The sequence below is a fragment of the Equus caballus genome, chromosome 7 (genome assembly GCF_041296265.1).
Source record: "Equus caballus isolate H_3958 breed thoroughbred chromosome 7, TB-T2T, whole genome shotgun sequence".
Taxonomy (NCBI): Eukaryota; Metazoa; Chordata; class Mammalia; order Perissodactyla; family Equidae; genus Equus; species Equus caballus.
Window position 1 is genome coordinate 64,544,913 of NC_091690.1, and position 17,129 is coordinate 64,562,041.

At 40.4% G+C, this 17,129-nt stretch overlaps 1 protein-coding gene and 1 long non-coding RNA gene across 9 annotated transcripts in view; one reads left to right on the top strand and one right to left on the bottom strand.

Moving 5' to 3' along the window:
* Nucleotides 1–507: 507 nt before the first annotated feature.
* LOC138925031 (uncharacterized) lies at nucleotides 508–2,925 on the bottom strand. 6 transcript variants are annotated; one of them, XR_011440665.1, is made up of 3 exons: nucleotides 2,779–2,925; nucleotides 2,073–2,312; nucleotides 508–1,827 (listed from the first exon to the last, which is right to left on the bottom strand). It is a non-coding gene; the product is annotated as an uncharacterized lncRNA (long non-coding RNA). The 6 variants fall into 6 exon arrangements; XR_011440667.1 differs by having other exon boundaries at nucleotides 2,073–2,342; nucleotides 2,779–2,883; XR_011440664.1 differs by having other exon boundaries at nucleotides 2,735–2,869.
* RAB30 (RAB30, member RAS oncogene family) overlaps nucleotides 2,336–17,129 on the top strand; it is an 88,632-nt gene continuing 73,838 nt past the window's right edge. The window contains exons 1-2 of one of the 3 annotated variants that reach the window (XM_023644131.2): nucleotides 3,019–3,232; nucleotides 6,874–6,984. The gene's annotated coding sequence lies outside the window, so the exon portion shown is untranslated. Of the gene's footprint in view, nucleotides 3,233–6,873; nucleotides 6,985–17,129 lie in introns of all 3 variants that reach the window. The other 2 variants (XM_005612006.4, XM_070272056.1) reach the window with 2 other exon arrangements.

The following is a 17,129-nucleotide window of genomic DNA, read 5'->3' on the forward strand; positions in this document are numbered from 1 at the left end:
AATGATGTACATCCGAAATTTATGGAATGTTATAAACTGTTATCACAATAAAAAAATACATCAATAATTTTTAAAATTTAGGATTTAAAGCAAGTTATTAAATTTTCAGAAAATTCTAGTATTTTGTTGCCTCTGTCTAGGTAGTTCAGTTTCTTTTAAATATCTAAATAGCTTTACCTTAATCTTGTTGTAACACCAAGCTCTTACTGGATAAGTCTCTCTAATAATCAGACTTTCTTAGCATTAGGCTAAACCCTCACTCTAAGAAACAGCTAGTTAAGTCAGGATATTGTGGTATTCTTAAGGCTAAAACAGATCTTCTCTTCCCTTCCAACCTCCCCTCCAACTACCATGTATAAATTGATCCCTAGGTGATTTCCTCATCTACACATTTTCAAAATTCCTTTATGGGTATTATTAGTAATAAATCTGAAATCTTTACGAAATCTTTTGTTACTAGTGCGACACACCACAAAAAATACAAATAATGGGACGTGGACTACAGAGTTTTAAAAATACAGAATAGCTTGTTCCAACCCTGGAGATTAGTATCTTTAAGAGTTCTATAGGTGATCCTGACACTTAACCCTGTTGAAAAAACTCTTGCTCTAACAGCAACTGACTCAATACTCTTTAATGAGCTACCTATAGTTATAATACAAACAAATGTCCTAATTCTTTTTTGAGAGATGAAAACGTTGGTTTCTTTATCTACCTAAGGCATTTCTAAATCCACCTTCCAAAGTTCTCCTAACACAGTGTTTTCTCCAGGACACTGAGGTTATTCTTGCAGAAGCTAGCATCAACAACTTCTGAAATATTAATTTTATAAATGAAATTTGTAAAGAAATGTATGGTTTTTTTCCCCCTAAAAGTTAAGGGCTAAAAAATGGAGTCTTTTTTTAGACATTACTTAGATTTGTTTCATTTCTTTATGGTTAGATGTCCATTGGGTATAAGGCTGGGAAAACTTCAAACTACCCAAACATACGACACATGACAAATTATAGAAATCTCTACATTACACAGGTCTCATTTCTCACATGCAAGATTTCTGAGAAATCTGCTGTTTTTTTCCCTCCCACAAATGTGTCCTCCATAGTATCAGATCAAGGAGGTTATTGCTTATATAAAGAAATACCTTGTAAAATGAACAATATTCACTGTAAGTTTGTATAAAAGGCAAGAACATCTCTGAATCATCAACCTCTAAAAATAATTTAAGAGTCTGAAACTAAGCCTAAATGTAAACCTGTCCAGGCTCTCTTATTTCTATTACGCCTAAAACACTACTATAATTATACTAGAGGTGGGAAAGAAAATACTAAACGTTTTGTTCCTTTTCCTATACCTACCACCATTACTTGCAAAGAAGGTATTTCTAAATAACAAATATTTCCATGAGCCCTCCCCACTGCTGTATTCATGGATGAGACCAATACGTATCACCTTTGTTTAAAAATGAAACAAAGCCATTTATCTTGTGACTTGTTGCCCAAAACATGACACATAAGATCATTCTTCACAACACTGTTTTTGTAGTTATCTGCATACATCTGAGAGACTGCTTCTACCACATTTTTGTCATCTGTAATCACTCTGTTTAGCCTTTCTTTGACAGAAGAATCCGTTTATCAGCTATAATTTCATTAACTCCTAACAGGTGACGTGCCGACTCTTACTGATCCAAAGTAACTAGTTAATTTTGTTTTCAGAATAATATGCAAAAGGGAAGGAGAAAAACAGCACATCATCAGCATTTTTCACCCTTCAGACACCCTCAGGAGTGTAAAGAAATTCCCCATCTTCCCATACTGTAGACAGACTCTGAAAAAGAACAAACACACAGCATTGTTTTAGTAATATAACTGGGAAAAAAACACAGTTCATTTGAGATACCGGCCTAAGTAACTTAAAGACCAGTGACTTTGGTTTCAGTTAATTAATTAAAAAAAAGATTTTTTAATTAGTCGTATACATGGAGCACCACAAATTAAACACTAAAGGTATTTTTAAAAATAAGTTGGTTATCCAAGCTAATGAACATCCCGTCTCCACAGTATTTTACGTACACTCTAGGTTTAGCCAAGAACCCGTGTTACTTCGGAACCGATCGTCAGCCATCAACAGGCCTATAATCAACAACATCCCCTTTCAACATCTCCCTGCTTTCTCCGGGACGTCGTTTCACAGCGGGCGCGTTACTGCTTTAGGCTCTCCTTGTCTTCTTAACTGTGGGGCCAACGCACCGTCCCTTTCCAGCTTGGCTACCTTGCAACATTGATTTCTTTGGACCCTTTCGCAAACCATTCCTGTATGAAAAACCAATGAGGGTCCGAAACCTTGGGGAGGGGTAAGGAAGGTTAAAAATAAATGACAAGAAGATAAAAATAAATTGGGGAGGAACAGCCCAACTCCGTGGGTGGAAGCTTCTCCGACCAAAGGTGAGAGGGTCGCCGCCCCGGTCCCTGCACCCAACCGCCCCAACTGTCCGGCTAGAAGGTCTAAATGACACTCTGCGCCCAGAAGTAAAGTGACGCCTTCAACACCTCAGTTAGAAAATGGAGCAAGAGGCGTAGGCGGCCTATACAACTCCTGCAAGACCGTGAGGCCGAGGCCTCTTGATGCCGCCTCCAGCCGGACCCGCCCTACCTCTGTCCCCCCATGCCGCCTCCACCCCCGCAGTTCCCAGGTCGGGGCCCCAGCTCTCCGACCGGCTTGTCCTTCACCTCACCGTCCCCACCACACCGCCAGTTGGCTTCAGGGCTCCCTAAAAACCTTAGCCTGGCTCCACGGAATCGTCCCAGCATTCCTAACATGGCGGCCGAGTCTCCTTAGCTCCCTTCACCGGCTCCGGGCGCGTCTGACCTTGGCGCATTTTGGGCATTGTAGTTCCGGCGTTAGCCTCGTCCTCCTGCCAGGCCCTAAGAAGACTACAATTCCCAGAATGCAGCGCTCCTGAGCATGGCTATTGGGGCCTTTTGGACAGAGAGATGATGTCATTGCAAAAACCTCACTGCATTCATTGTGCTACGGTCTATCCACCCCCCTGCTGCTGCTGGGCTTGCGATTGCCGCTCGCTCCAGCTGAGCTAAGACTAGCAGCCGCACCAGGGCAGGGACTGACTCCAGCCCTTGGACTTAGGACAACGCAACAGCTTCTCTTGCGTGCGTGACTCATTCGCACATCATTTCTGTTTATGTCTGGGGTGGGGAGAAAAATCCCAATCCAGGTGAGTTGAAGTGATTTATTCAAATGGTTCTACCAAGTTATTCCTCCCGCTTAGTTCTCAAGGCTTTCTTTTGGGAAGATGGGGGCGGGAGGATTGGGAGGTGCTCGTAAGAGCTGCTAAGCGAAAAGCTCCGTGCAATTTGGGTCACTGCAAAGAACAACTCCAGCAACCTTCCCCCGCCAGAAGACCAATGCTTGCCAATTCCCTAGTCGCAACTCTCCTCAACCTTTTTGAGGCTTGGAGAGGGGAATGGGCTGGGGAGGATGTTGGGAAGTGCTCTTGGAAGATCAGAAGGCGGCAGAGGTGGGGGACTGCAGTCCTGTCACATACAGCCCGAGGGCTGAGGTTTGAGTGGGAAGGGGTGATGCGTGGGGAGAAATGGAGACACTGATTTAATGTGGTCGCACTACTTCAGCACATTTCTGTGTCGCTTGAGCTAGCACACACTGTTTTTTTAGATGAGCGTGCTTCTGAGTAGGTTAAGTTTTGTGGGGCTCTATTTTATGTGTGTCTATGATCGTTTGTCTTGCCTTTTCTGCTGATTTGAGGTGACAGTGTCCTTTATTGGTGCACTCCGTGCCAGTCAGAAACATTTCACGTGTCTGGGGAAGGTTCTCTTAGGCTACTGGAAGCAGCATTTTTGTTAAGTGTTTTTCCTCTCCTGACTGCAGGATTTCAGGATTGTTTGGAAGTGGAGCCGACAGATTTGTGCTTGTGTGTTTTAAATTACATTGCGATAGGCTCCTTGCCACTGACAATGGTACCATAATGAGCTGCTGTTTCCTGAGGCAAGTCACCAGTCACAAATAGCTTGGGAAAGCGATCATTAGGGAAACCTGGGTTCATTTTAACATGTTAGGGAAAGGGAAAGTTAGAAGCGCTGTTAACCTTCATTTGCCATTACTGAAAGGTAGAGTGATCCTGACCAGGGAAATCGAGGAGCATAGCATGGTTTTTTTGCTTTTTGTTTTTAAACGAACTGACACGTTAAACAGGACGGAAAGCATTCTGACTTGTGTGATATTGGCTCTGTTCTTGTAAGAATTATTAGGATGATTAGTGCAATAAATATGTTACTTTCAGATAAACAGCTGGCTGACTCCAGAACAGATGGGGCCAGTCTTTGCTGAGAGATCTACAACCTTGGAAATGAATGGACCTGGGGTCAACCACACCCCCTCTTGGAATGTCAAAAGAAGGAGAAATGCCAGAGTGTTTTATGCTTAACTCTAAAATACCAAACCTTTTCGTAGCCCAGTCAGGCATAGGGGGAAAGTCATTACTGGTTGTCTTCTGATGCTGAACCAATTTTGTTCATTTTAAATTCAGACACTTAGGTCTTCAAAGTTGCAGCTGGGCGATGCTTCGTTAAATGCTGCTGCTTGTTACTGAATGCAAAGGACAGTCCATTGTATGGGCTTTGTGGGAGAGTGATTTATTGGGATGCAATGAGCAGCTTTGGGATTTGGGAAAAGATGGGCTGCCTGGCTTTGCCTCTCTCTTCGTCTCTCTGTTGCTTACTGTCTGCTTTTCTGGGCACCCTACCCTTTTCCCTTGTACCTTTCTTTCCCTACCCCTCTATATCTCTTGAAGTTCTTTCAGTTTCTTCCCCTAGTGTTTCCATTTGCAATTATCGTTTTCCTCTCTGTTTCAAAATCTCCCTGTTTCAACCAGTGTATCACGTCTCTTTCTCTAAGTCTCTTTCCAGTCTCTGAATAACCTCTTCACCCAGAAAGTCCAGGGTAGCTATAGACTGTGTGAATGTTTGTTCTACAGAGTCCTCTTTGAAGGGGCTTTGCCTTGTCTTTTTCTTGCAATTGGTGCTAGTCAGGATAAGCAACAACGAGCCTGACCCCTTGGCCTGGTTAGTGGCTTCTGTGACAGACATCATTTGGCCCCAGCAGCATGTGGACAGTGAAATGTTGGAGTGGAGCTCATGCTACTTTCCCTTTCATTGGTACCTGTAGTAAGAACTGCCAGTGGGTTAGCAAGGTTTTTAAATGCTTTACATGAATTGTTCTCATAATTCCCAAAGGATAAGTAGACTTCAAAAGACTTCTGCCTCATTTAATGCATTTTTTTTTCTTATCCCTCCTCCAGAAAGTGGTGGAAAGACTGTCTTTTCCCCTCCCTTCCCTGTTGATTGTTGAGGAGCAGTCCAGGCGGCCAGCCTGCCTGTTTGTTTTTTTGAAGACACTTGGCATGGCAACAGCTTTCCCTCCTGTGGTTTCTTCTCCTTTGTGGATGAAGGAAGTTTGTTATTTTATGCCCCCCTCTTAAGGAGAAGGGTGTGGTGGCAATGTTTGTTTGTTTAATGTTTGTGCTTCTCTGGGCATGGAAAGTCTTAACTGCTGTCCATCTGGAGGCAATGAGTGTGACACGCAGATTCAGAAGCTGTCATCTTGAACCTCTCTCTCACCATTTTCTCATTCCTAGTTTTCTTCTTCTAAGATGCTCCCCCTCCTACCCACGCTTTTTAGTGTTTTAGGGAGGAGAAATGAGCTGAATGATGGGTTAGCTTTGGCTCCATCACTGCTATCTCTGTGACCTTGAATGACTGCATTTCTTTCTGCCTCAGTTTACATATTTGCAAAGGGATAATGGTCCTTGCACCTTGGTTTACTTGGCCTCGTGTAGTAGCCCATTACAATCTGGCCCCAGCCTGTCATTCTGACAACAGGTATTAATTGAGCAGCTATTGTGTTTTGAGGACTGTGGCTACATCAGTGAAAAGAGAAGCTTCCCCTGCCCTCATGGAGTTTATATTCTAGTAGAAGAGACAATCATTGGACAAGTAATTGCATTGCAATTGGAATGTTATTGCCAAAGGGGGATGTACTACAGGGTGGAATAGGAATGCCTACCTAGTGCTCTCCTCTGGTCTGGGGGAATCAGGGGAGGTTTCCTGTCAGAAGTGACATTTCAAGAGACTTGAAGAGTGAGTGGAAGTAATTTAGGATGGCAATGGAAGGTGCTTTGAGGGGGAAAAAGGGTTTCTGACAGAGGGAACTGCATTTTCAAAGTGTAAAGGAAAGAGTGGTATGAGAATTTGAAAGGAGGTCGGTCAGTATATGGGGGCAAAGCGAGGGGAGAGAGACCAGAACGAAGAAGAGTGAGGCTGGAGAGGTGGGCAGAGGCTAGAGAGGGGGCAGTTTTCTGAGCTACAGGGGAATTTGGTCTTTATCCTAAGAGTATTAGGACCTAGTGAAGGGCTTTGAATTAGCTGGATGAATTACAAGTCTAGAATGATATTAAAGACATCACCATGGCTAAGTGGAGAAGAAATTAGAGAGAATTGGCCAAAGTGAATATGTGAAGACCAAATAGCAAGTCATTTTTGTAGTCTATGTGAGGGATTATGGTGGCCTGGATCTAGGGTGGTGGCAGAGGGCTTGGAGAGAAGGCAAGAGATCGGAGAGACACTAAGTTTGAAGATTATAATTGATAAGACTGTTGACTAATTAGATGTGGGGATAGGGAGAAGAGGGAGTCAAGATGACTCTAGTTTTTCCTTGAGCCACTGGGTTTGCCATTTACAGGAAGGAGATGGGGACCAGTATTTCTTTGCAAGATTGTTGTGGTGTTTAAATGAGATAATGTATTTTAAATGTCTGGTTTTTGTTTGTTCTTTTTTTGAGAAGGAGGGACTTCTGGACATGTTGAGTTTGAGGTTCCAGGAAGACATCTAAGATCTTTCTCTCACTCATCCTGTCCGTGTGTGATGCGGCATGATGGAATAGAAGAAAGCTCTGGTGAGGCTTTCTAAGACCGAGTACTACTTAATCATTAGCTGTGTTATGTTGGACATGTCATGTTCTTTTTCTGAGCTTTAGTTTCCTCATCTGTAAAGTATATTTATTCCATTAATTTGTACTGATCCTCAGCTATATGTGTACTGTGCTGGAATACAGCATTGACTCAGATAGCATTTGCATTGGAAGAATTTGTTTGGGTGAGGGAGACACACATAAACAAATAATCACATACGCAGAGGTATGTAGGCCGCTAGGAGAGCACAGCCCTGTGGGAGGTGTTCATTCTTCCTTACTGGGCGGAGGGGCAGTGTCCACAAAGTGGCAGGTGACCTTTGACCTGAGACATGAAGGCAAGAAAGAACTCTGCAGGCTGTGTTCCCAGGCACCTAATCGAATGCCTTGCAAAATTAGGGACTCTGTGAATGTTTGTTGATTGAATGAACTAACCTAAGTCACCAAGGGCCCATTCAAAAGCAGGAAATATCAACACACTGGAAGAGAGCAATTAGTAATGCAAATATCAAAAGTAAAATGCTTTTAACAAATGCATTGAAGTGTCTTCCTGAGCCCGGCAGCCTTTGAGATGTTTTGTGGATGACTTTTAGGGAAATTCAGAAATATTTCATATCTGGTTTCTTTTTGGGCTGAACTTCCTTTACTCAAATTAGTTTCTCAAAAATTACTTTATTTGTATAGAGTTCCCTAAATCAGTGGGTTGCAGACTTTTTAGTTTTATAGATAAGTAAAATTACAAAAAATAAGATAAAATTGGATGAACTGTTGAAAATGGTTATTTTCCTATAGTAAAGATATATTTTTTAAATATCCTCCTTCACTTTTATCTCATAAAATAAAGCACATTTAGTATCAAAGGTTTTAGGAAGAGTATAATTTTTAAATTAGAAAACATTTAGCTTTATAAAAAATTCTCTACATTGTCTTTATTTTTCTCATTTTGTTGCAGAATAGTAAAAATCAAGCCAAACAAACAAACACCAGAATGTTATAATAGTTTATGGAACCATTGCCCTATTTTCTCAATTATGGTGGAAATGTGGCCCCTCTCCAAGTAAGAACATTTCCAAGTATGGGAGAATGTTCTATGGACCTCAGATGATTTATTTTCAGTTTCTTTGCTGTAGGAATCCAACTCTAAAACTAGGTAGGCCTCCTGTAGATTGGTCTAAAGTAGGGATTCTTAACTTGTCCCCGAAGGATCCCCAAGGAGACCATGAACCCCTGAGATCATATGTTAAAATGTGTATGTGTGCATGTGTGTGAGTTCACATGTGCATGCTTGCATTTTTCTGTCACCACATGTATGTCCTTGGGCAAGTTACTTAACCTCTTTGAATCTCTGTTTCTTTGCAAGAGTGTTGTGATGTTTAAATGAGGTAATATATTTTAAATGTCTGGCACTATACATTCTATAACTGGTGCTCATGGTAGCTGTTTTTAACATTCTACTCATTTATTGTTTTTAATATTTTATTTATTGGCTGATGCTTTCTTAGTACCCACAATGACAAAATGAAGAACCAGAAAACTTAGTGTGATTAGACAACCTGATGCAATGGGAAGTAAACAACATGCAGAATTCTTGCCAGGAGTGTTTAACCTAAATCTAATCATGAGGAACTAATCAGGCAAATCCAGATTGTGGGACATATTGCAAAACAGCTGGCCTGTGATCTTTAGAAATGTCAATGTCATGAAAGACAAACAAAATAAAATAAAACAAAATGTATGGGGGACTGATCTAGATTAAAGGAGTCTAAAGAGCTGTGACAACCAAATGCAACATGTAGCCCTTGGTTGGATCCTGCACTTAAATAAAAGCTATTAAAGACGTTTTTGGGACAATTGGAGAAATTTGAATGGGAGCTGCATATTAGATGATCAGTAACAATGTTAGTTTTCTTGGATGTGGTAATGATTCCGTTTCCTTAGCCTAACATATTGTAGCTGTTGGTGTCTAGAAGCGTTGCCATTCCTGAATGTCGTCTTTAAGAATGTCACGGCAAAGCTAGAAGACATCAAGGGCTGCTTCAGAAGGCAGTGATTTTCTTGGTCACTGCAAGTATTTGATCAACTTATGGGCTGGAATACCACTTGTTGGGGATATTGTGAGTAATGTTTTATGTCCTTTCTGAAACATGATCCTGTCATTGTACAAGAATGCAAACTTCTGCAGCTGGCGCTGATCTGTGATATGACTAGAGGTGGTGATGCAGGTGGAGCACTAGCTGTTTCCAAAGTGAAGAGGAAAGGATGGGAACTGGCATTTAAATACAAAATAAATTTAAGATAAATATGTATCTTAAATTTGGTTTTTGATTCTAGACATAACATAAGACTAATCAAAATTCATTACAGAAATACACAATGAAATACATAGGGAGAGTTGCCCTTAATTCCACCTCATAACCAACTGTTGAGATTTTGAGATGTATTCCTCTGTCATTTTTTCCCACACATATACTAATGATATTATTACAATACGTATTATTCTGCTTGCTCTCTTAATGTATTTTGGGCATTTGTCCCATGTATTTGCATATTGCTCTAACTTACTCATTTTAATCGTTCTTGGACACTGCTGTGGCGAGCATTGGAGTACGCATCCTGTGGTGGTGAACTCCTGGGAATATTTCTGAAGGATAGATTTCTAGGGGTAGAAATGCTGGGTCAGAGGACATGAACAGTTTCTCTTTAATTGCCCCTGATTTAAGTTCTTAGCAGCAGTCTTTGTTCCATTTCTACATCCCTTTGCCAAGTCCATTAGGCATGTGGGCTACGCTCTCTTACTAAGGAAGGAAGTTGTGGTGCATGTACAGAAAGTGGGCAAAAATGGAATCACAGAGTTCCTGCTGGTTTTTCTGATGGCTGTGATAAAGGTTGATATGTAAATAATGTGGAAACCTCTGGAAGAGAGAAATAAAATACATTATCTCTGCCTGCAACACAGCATGATGTTTGAAAAGTGAAGTGAAACAATAAAGCAACCAAGAGCTTTCCCCAGAAAAATCTGCAGAACAATTTTAGTTTTGAGTTATGTTTAACTTCACTAAAATGTGGACGCCATCAACCTTGAGATGAAAATAACCTCTTCTGCTCACTTCCTCTCCGTCTCAGTCTCACAACCACACTAGAAAGGGGAATTTAAGCTCCACTTTTTAAATATCTGAAGCAAGTGGTTAAAGGCCTGATTGTTCATCTTTCTCCTTATCAATATAAGCAATCCCAGGGCAGATTTTTGGCATTTTTCTGTAGAAAAGGTATGAGTTTTAGCAGTGGCCAGCAGTGACTCACTGTTGGGCAGAGACCCTGGGGAAGAGATTATAAGGATCCTGAACTGTGAATTATTTCCATTCCATTACAATGCCAATCGTTTCCATTCTTTTGTGTCTGGGTGGAGCAAACACAAATTTGATCTGTGTGCTATGTGAGTAATTTATCTTTTCAAGCCTCAGTTTCTTTATCTATAAAATGGGTATTATTGTGAGGCTTAAATGAGATAATGTGTGTAAAAGGGCTTTATCAAATTTATGTGCACATAAATATGTGCTGTTGTTAAGGTGCTGCCATCTTTGGGCCAGCTCATATTAATTTTTCCTTTAATTCCAATGACATTTGTAGCCTGAAAGACTTTTTCTAGGCATTCTGTCTCATAATGTGCTATAGTTACTTTCTTTAACCAATGTTTATGAGCATAAGCTAAATGCAAGACCCTGTGCTGGGTGTTCTGATGGGGAAACAAAGGTGGAATCACCCAGGAGCTTTTCTTCTTCCTCACTTTTATTCTAGGAGACTAATGTCTTTTAACGAGAGTTTTCAATAAATAGTGCTTTACAAATGTGTATTATGTATGCTCTCTTATTCTGTCAATCCTAGGTGATAGATTTTAGTTCCATTTTTCCATATAAATGAGGAAACAGTTCTTGGTGAGGTTAAGTAACTTGTTTTGTTTTTTAAAGTTACCTGGCTTAAGAAAATTTGCAGATGTAGGCCCTAGGTAGATTTTCAGGAACCAAAACCATACTGCTTCCCCATCGGCCTCCTGTTTTTGCCTTGCCTTCTGATCAAAAGTATAAGCTTCAAAAATGCAGGACTGGCTGGTGGCATTTACTTTGATGCCACTCATTTTACCTAGAGGCACAGGAGGAGGAGCTTTCTGTGGATCTATTGAGTTAGCCGAAGCCGTGGTGTGAGCTAATGGGTGCCAGGTGGTTTACATGTTTTATTTGATTTTTTTTCCCAATTTATTTTGAAAAATTTCAAACATATAGAAAAGTTGCAAAAATATGACAGTGAACGCTCCATACGCCCTTCATCTAGATTCATTTGCTTTTTCTGTGTACACAGGCACACATTTTTTTCTAAACCACTTGAAAGTGAGTTGCAGACATCACAGCACCTTATCTCTAAGCGCTGGAGCATGTATCCCTTAAGAACAAGGACATTCTCCATGTAACCACAATACCATTACATTGAAACAATAATATTTTTTGAATTTCCCTGATTGTTTCAAGGTTGTTTATAACCGTATTTTTTTTTCTTTTGGACCCAGGATCTAATCAAGGATTACTTATACAAAGTTGTTGTGTCTCTTCAGTTTCCTTTAATGTAGCACACAGTACCTCTGCCTTTTTGTTTTTTATTACATTGAAATTTTGAAGATTCCAAGTCTGTTGCCTTGTAGACCGTAAATTGGTTTCGTCTGATTGTTTTCTCATTGTTAGACTGAGGTGAAACATTTGTGGTAAGAGTTGCCCTTGCATCACATTAGGTGACACATAACGTCAGTTTGTGACCTCACCGGTGCTGTGAGGTTTGATCGTTTGGATGAGGTGTATTGCCAGATCTCTGCATTGTAAGGGTACCCTTTTCTCTTTGTAATTAGTAAAATTATCTGTGGGGTGACACTTTGAGATTGTTTGGATATCCTGTTGCTCAACAACTTTTATCCAGTGTTTTTAACATCTATCTATAATCCTGGCCTAGGTCAACTGGTATCTATAAAAGGATGATTTTCTTTTTCTTTTTTCTTTTAAACTTTAAAGCGCTTTTAAAAAAATACTTCATTTGTTATTATTATTTTCTTCTTCTTCTCCCCAAAGCCCCCCAGTACATAGTTGTATATTCTAGTTGTAGGTCCTTCTGGCTCTGCTACGTGGGACATGTCTCAGCATGGCTTGATGAGTGGTGTCGTGTCCGCGCCCAGGATCTGAACCCGTGAAACCCTGGGCTGCCGAAACGGAGCTCGTGAACTTAACCACTCAGCCACGCGGCCTGCCCTTGAAAGGATGACTTACTAATAGTCTCTTTCCTTCTATGTTTATTACCTGGCATTTTTCTTATAGATTTTGGTTTCAGCTCTCCTCCTCTTTTCCTTTTTTTTTAGTATCACTTGGACTCCAGGATTCTTTTTTCCCTAATGTGTTATAATTCATTACCAACCTTCTGCCTTTTTTTCAAACTTAACACTTTTTGGTACACAGATTGTCCCAAATTTGGCCCGTTGGGAGCCTGTTTGATCTTATTTGACCCTAAAAGCAACCTGATACAGTAGGTGGGATTTTGCCCATTTTACAAGTGAGGAAATCGAGGCTCAGAAAATGCAAGTCACTTGCCCAGAGTCACATAGCTAGTTAGCAAAGGAGGCCAGATGCAGACCCAGTTCTGCTCACTCTAAAGTGGTTCCTGCTACTTGTGCTGCTTCCTGGTAGTCTCAGAGCAGAATGTGACCTGATAAAACCAAGTTAAAAAGAAAGCACAAACATCCCATCATTGTTGCCAACAGCAAATGACTGGAAACAGCCCTAAGTGTTCATCAGTGGGTAACTGGTTAAATAAATCAGTATGTTTACACAAGAGAAAATCGGTGTGTGTAAACAAGAGTTTCTTGTTTACAAACAAGAATTGGGATGTTCACCAAGTACTGATATGGAAAGACCTCCGAGGATATATTAAGTGAAAGGAGGAAGGTAGAGAAGAGTGTATATTTTGTGAAAGAGTAAGAAAATATATTTGAATTTGCACAAAGAAACCCTGGAAGGATATAAAATAACAAAGTGGTTACTGGTACAGGGCATAGGAATGAGTGGGAGGTATATGTGTGTAGTGAGATTTCTTTTTCTCTTTCTTTTTTTTTTTGAGGAAAGTTAGCCCTGAGCTAACATCTGCCGCCCATCCTCCTCTTTTTGCTGAGGAAGATTGGCCCTGAGCTAACATTCATGCCCATCTTCCTCTGTTTTATATGTGTGACGCTGCCACAGCATGGCTTGATAAGCGGTGCTTAGGTCCACACCCGGGATCTGAACTGGTGAACCCTGGGCTGCTGAAGTGGAAGATGCGAACTTAACCACTGCACCACTGGGCTGGTTCCTGTAGTGAGATTTCTTAAGATTTACTATTTTATGTAACACTGACTTTTTTTCTTTTTTCATTTTTTTTTTTGCTGAGGAAGATTTGCCTCGAGTTAACATCTGTTGCCAGTCTTCCTCTTTTTGTATGTGAGCTGCCACTGACAGACAAGTGGTGTAGGTCTGTGCCCAGGAACCAAACCTGGGCTGCTGAAGTGGGACATGCTGAATTTAACCACTAGGCCACTGGGGCTGGCCCCAACACTGACTTTTTAAATAGCCTTATTGAGATATAATTCACACATCACACAATTCATCTAGTTAAACTATATAATTCAGTGGTTTTTAGTATGTTCACAGAGTTGTGCAACCGTCACCAAAATCAATTTAGAACATTTTCATCATCCCGAAAAAAACCTTGTACTCATTAGCAGTCATTTGCCATCTCCCTCACTCTGGCCCTCCAGCCCAAGCAACCATTAATCTACTTTCTGTCTTTGTAGACTTGCCTGTTCTGGACATTTCATATAAATGACACCAGGCAACATGTGGTCTTTTGTGACTGGTTTCTTTCATTAGCATAATCTTTTCAAGGTTTGTCCGTGTTGTAGCATACATCAGTACTCCATTTCATTTTTTTTTTTTTCCTGCTTTTTCTCTCCAGATCCCCCCAGTACATAGTTGTACATTTTTTAGTTGTGGGTGCCTCTAGTTGTGGCATGTGGGACGCTGCCTCAACATGGCCTGATGAGCGGTGCCGTGTCTGCGCCTAGAATCCGAACCAGCAAAACCCTGGGCCACTGAAGCAGAGCGTGCAAAATTAACCACTCAGCCATGGGGCTGGCTTCCTAGTACTCCATTTCATTTTATTACCAAATAATATTCCATTGTATGGATACACCACATTTTATTTAACCATTCATCAGTTGATGGACATTTGGGTTGTTTCCACTTTTTGGCCATTATGAATAATGCTGCCATAAACATTTGCATACAAGTTTTCAAGTGGATTTTTAATAAAATTTAATTTGTGTCTGTACCTAGGAGTACAATTGCTGGGTCAACTGGTAATAACTCTTATGTTTGAACTTTTGAGGAACTGCCAAATTCTTTTCCACAGCAGCTGCACCATTTTACAATCTCTCCAGCAATGTATAAGGGTTCCAATTTCTCCACATCATTGCCAACACTTGTTATTACGTGTCTTTTTTTTTTTTTTTTGAGGAAGATTGGCCCTAAGCTAACATCTGCCTCTTTTTGCTGAGGAAGACTGGCCCTGAGCTAACATCCGTGCCCATCTTCCTCTACTTTATACGTGGGACGCCTACCAGAGCATAGCTTGCCAAGTGATGCCATGTCCGCACGCAGGATCTGAACCGGCAAACCCCAGGCTGCCAAAGCAGAATGTGCGAACTTAACTGCTGTGCCACCGGGCCGACCCACATGTCTTTTTTATTATAACCACTCTAGTGGGTATATCACGTTGAGTTTTAAACCACATCAATGTATTAGCAATGTAATATCTATTCCAAAAATAAAATTTTTAAAGATTTAGAAAGAAATGGCAACTCAAAAAGAAAAGTTTCAGATGGCCAGTGGAAGGGTCAGAGTGTGGTGAGATGGCCCTAGGGTAGGTATGACTTCAGGTTGTCCTTGTTCAGCCTGGTGTCCTGATGCATATATATTTCCATTTTCTGCTTTTTAGTACCAGCTGACTTTTCCTCCTTCAGTGCTCTCCCAGGTTCATTGCCCAGAGAGTGGGAGGCTTGGGTATAAAGTGCTTGCCTAAGGATTTCTTGTACTTAGAAGCAGCTGTAGATCAAAGTTGCTAGGACCATATTAGTTCTTAAGACCAGAGGAAGTACCAGGATTCTGTGAGCATGATGTCTTCACATTAGTTTCCCCAATGAGCATGGTGAGGGCATTGGACAAGGCTGCTTTAGCCACTGGTGACTGATTTAGGAGGCAGTGGGATGCTTTAGAAGAATCCCAAGTATGGGACCCTACAAACTAGAGCTTGAATTTGTGTTCTGGCCTGTTTAAACTGTGTGATCTTGGGTAAGCGACAACTTCTCTGAACCTCAGATTCCTCATCTATAATAGAGGAGCTTCATCTAAAGCATCTTCTCACAAGATACTTATTAATTACAAAGGAGGAAAGAGTAACTTTGTGGTGGATAAACATGGCAGAACTACTTTTACTAAATGATCAGAGTTAATACCAGTGATGAGACAAATCAACATCTGAGAAGGACATCACTTTTGTGGCATTCCTGTCAAAAATGCATAACCTGAATGTAGTCATGAAGAAATATCGGATAAACCCAAATTGAGAAACATTCTACAAAATAAGCAGACTATATTTTTCCAAAGTGTCAAGGTCCTGAAAGACAAAGACTGAGGAATAGTTCTAGATTAAAGGAGACTAAAGAAGCCTAGGAAGTAAATGCAGCACATGATTCTGGATTGGATCTTAGACCAGAGAAAATCTTTTTCTTTTGCCAAAAAGGATATTACTTGGTCAATTGATAAAATTTGAATACGGGTTGAGATTAGATTATGATATAGTATCAATATTAATTTTCTGATTTTGATAATCAGACTGTGAAAATATAAGAGAATATCCTTATTCTTAAGGAAATACTAAGTATTTAGTGGTAAAGTACATAGAGAATAATAAAGCAAATGTGGTAAAATATTACCATCTGAGTAATTTGGGTGAAGGATATATATGAATTCTTAGTAACTTTCTTTTTTAGTAAGTTAGAAATTAATTCAAAATAAAGAGATAAAAAAGGAGGGAGTGGAAATGCCAATACTTAGAGCGTAGGATGGTTGTGAGGATTAAACAGGGCCCTGTATGTCAGGTCTCAGCATGGTGCCCATCATCTGGTGGGCCTTGAAGTAAGTGTGAGCATCCTGGATAGGCAGGGCAGCTGGTAGCTCTTAGCCATTATTTGGGAGCCAAATTAACATTGACACGTGGCATATGGTGACAGTATTGTTCTCAATTCGAAATTGGGATTCAAGGTCTGACAAAGAATTTTCTCTCTTATTTATGAATTCCTTTAATTGCAAAGTCTTCCCCCCCCCAAAATATATATGTGTGTATATATATATATATATATATATATATATATATATCAAATCACATTTAGTTATCCATTTAACAAGTCATCTCAGTATAGTGTTAAATTTATGTGAAGTCATGGTTGTCCTGGGAAAGTTAGGGACTATGGTCACTTGGGGCCATATTTGGGCCAGTATTAGCATTTGGGCAACCTTCTCTTACCTTCTCTTTTTCTCCCTTCTCTCTCTCTACTCACACAACCAAGTTTCTCATTTTGTCTCAGAGAGCCATTTTAATTAGTCATGTCAAATGTTAATTGTTTTGGCAGACAAAAAGAAACTTGAGTAAGCTTTTCCTCCTAAGACTCAAAAACTCTACTTTCTAAGAGCTAACTTTGGAAGAAATGTCTCTGGTCTGGAAAATTCAGATAGTAACCTCAAAAGGAATTCAGTGCCCAGAGGAACTGGGAGCAGGGTGGGCAGCTCAATTTCCTTTGAGACAGATTGAAATAAATACTTCTGTCTGAAATAGTAATAAAGAGCTATTTCTTTCTTTCATTCTTTTGCTAAAAGCTTCAAAACATGAATGATTAAATTCAAAATAGAGTTAGCCCAGGCACCAAAAAACCTCAAATAGTCCTGAGTGAAAAACGTGAGATCTTGTACAGGCCGCTTTGCTGAGTGAGATGATCCTTAGTATGACATTTA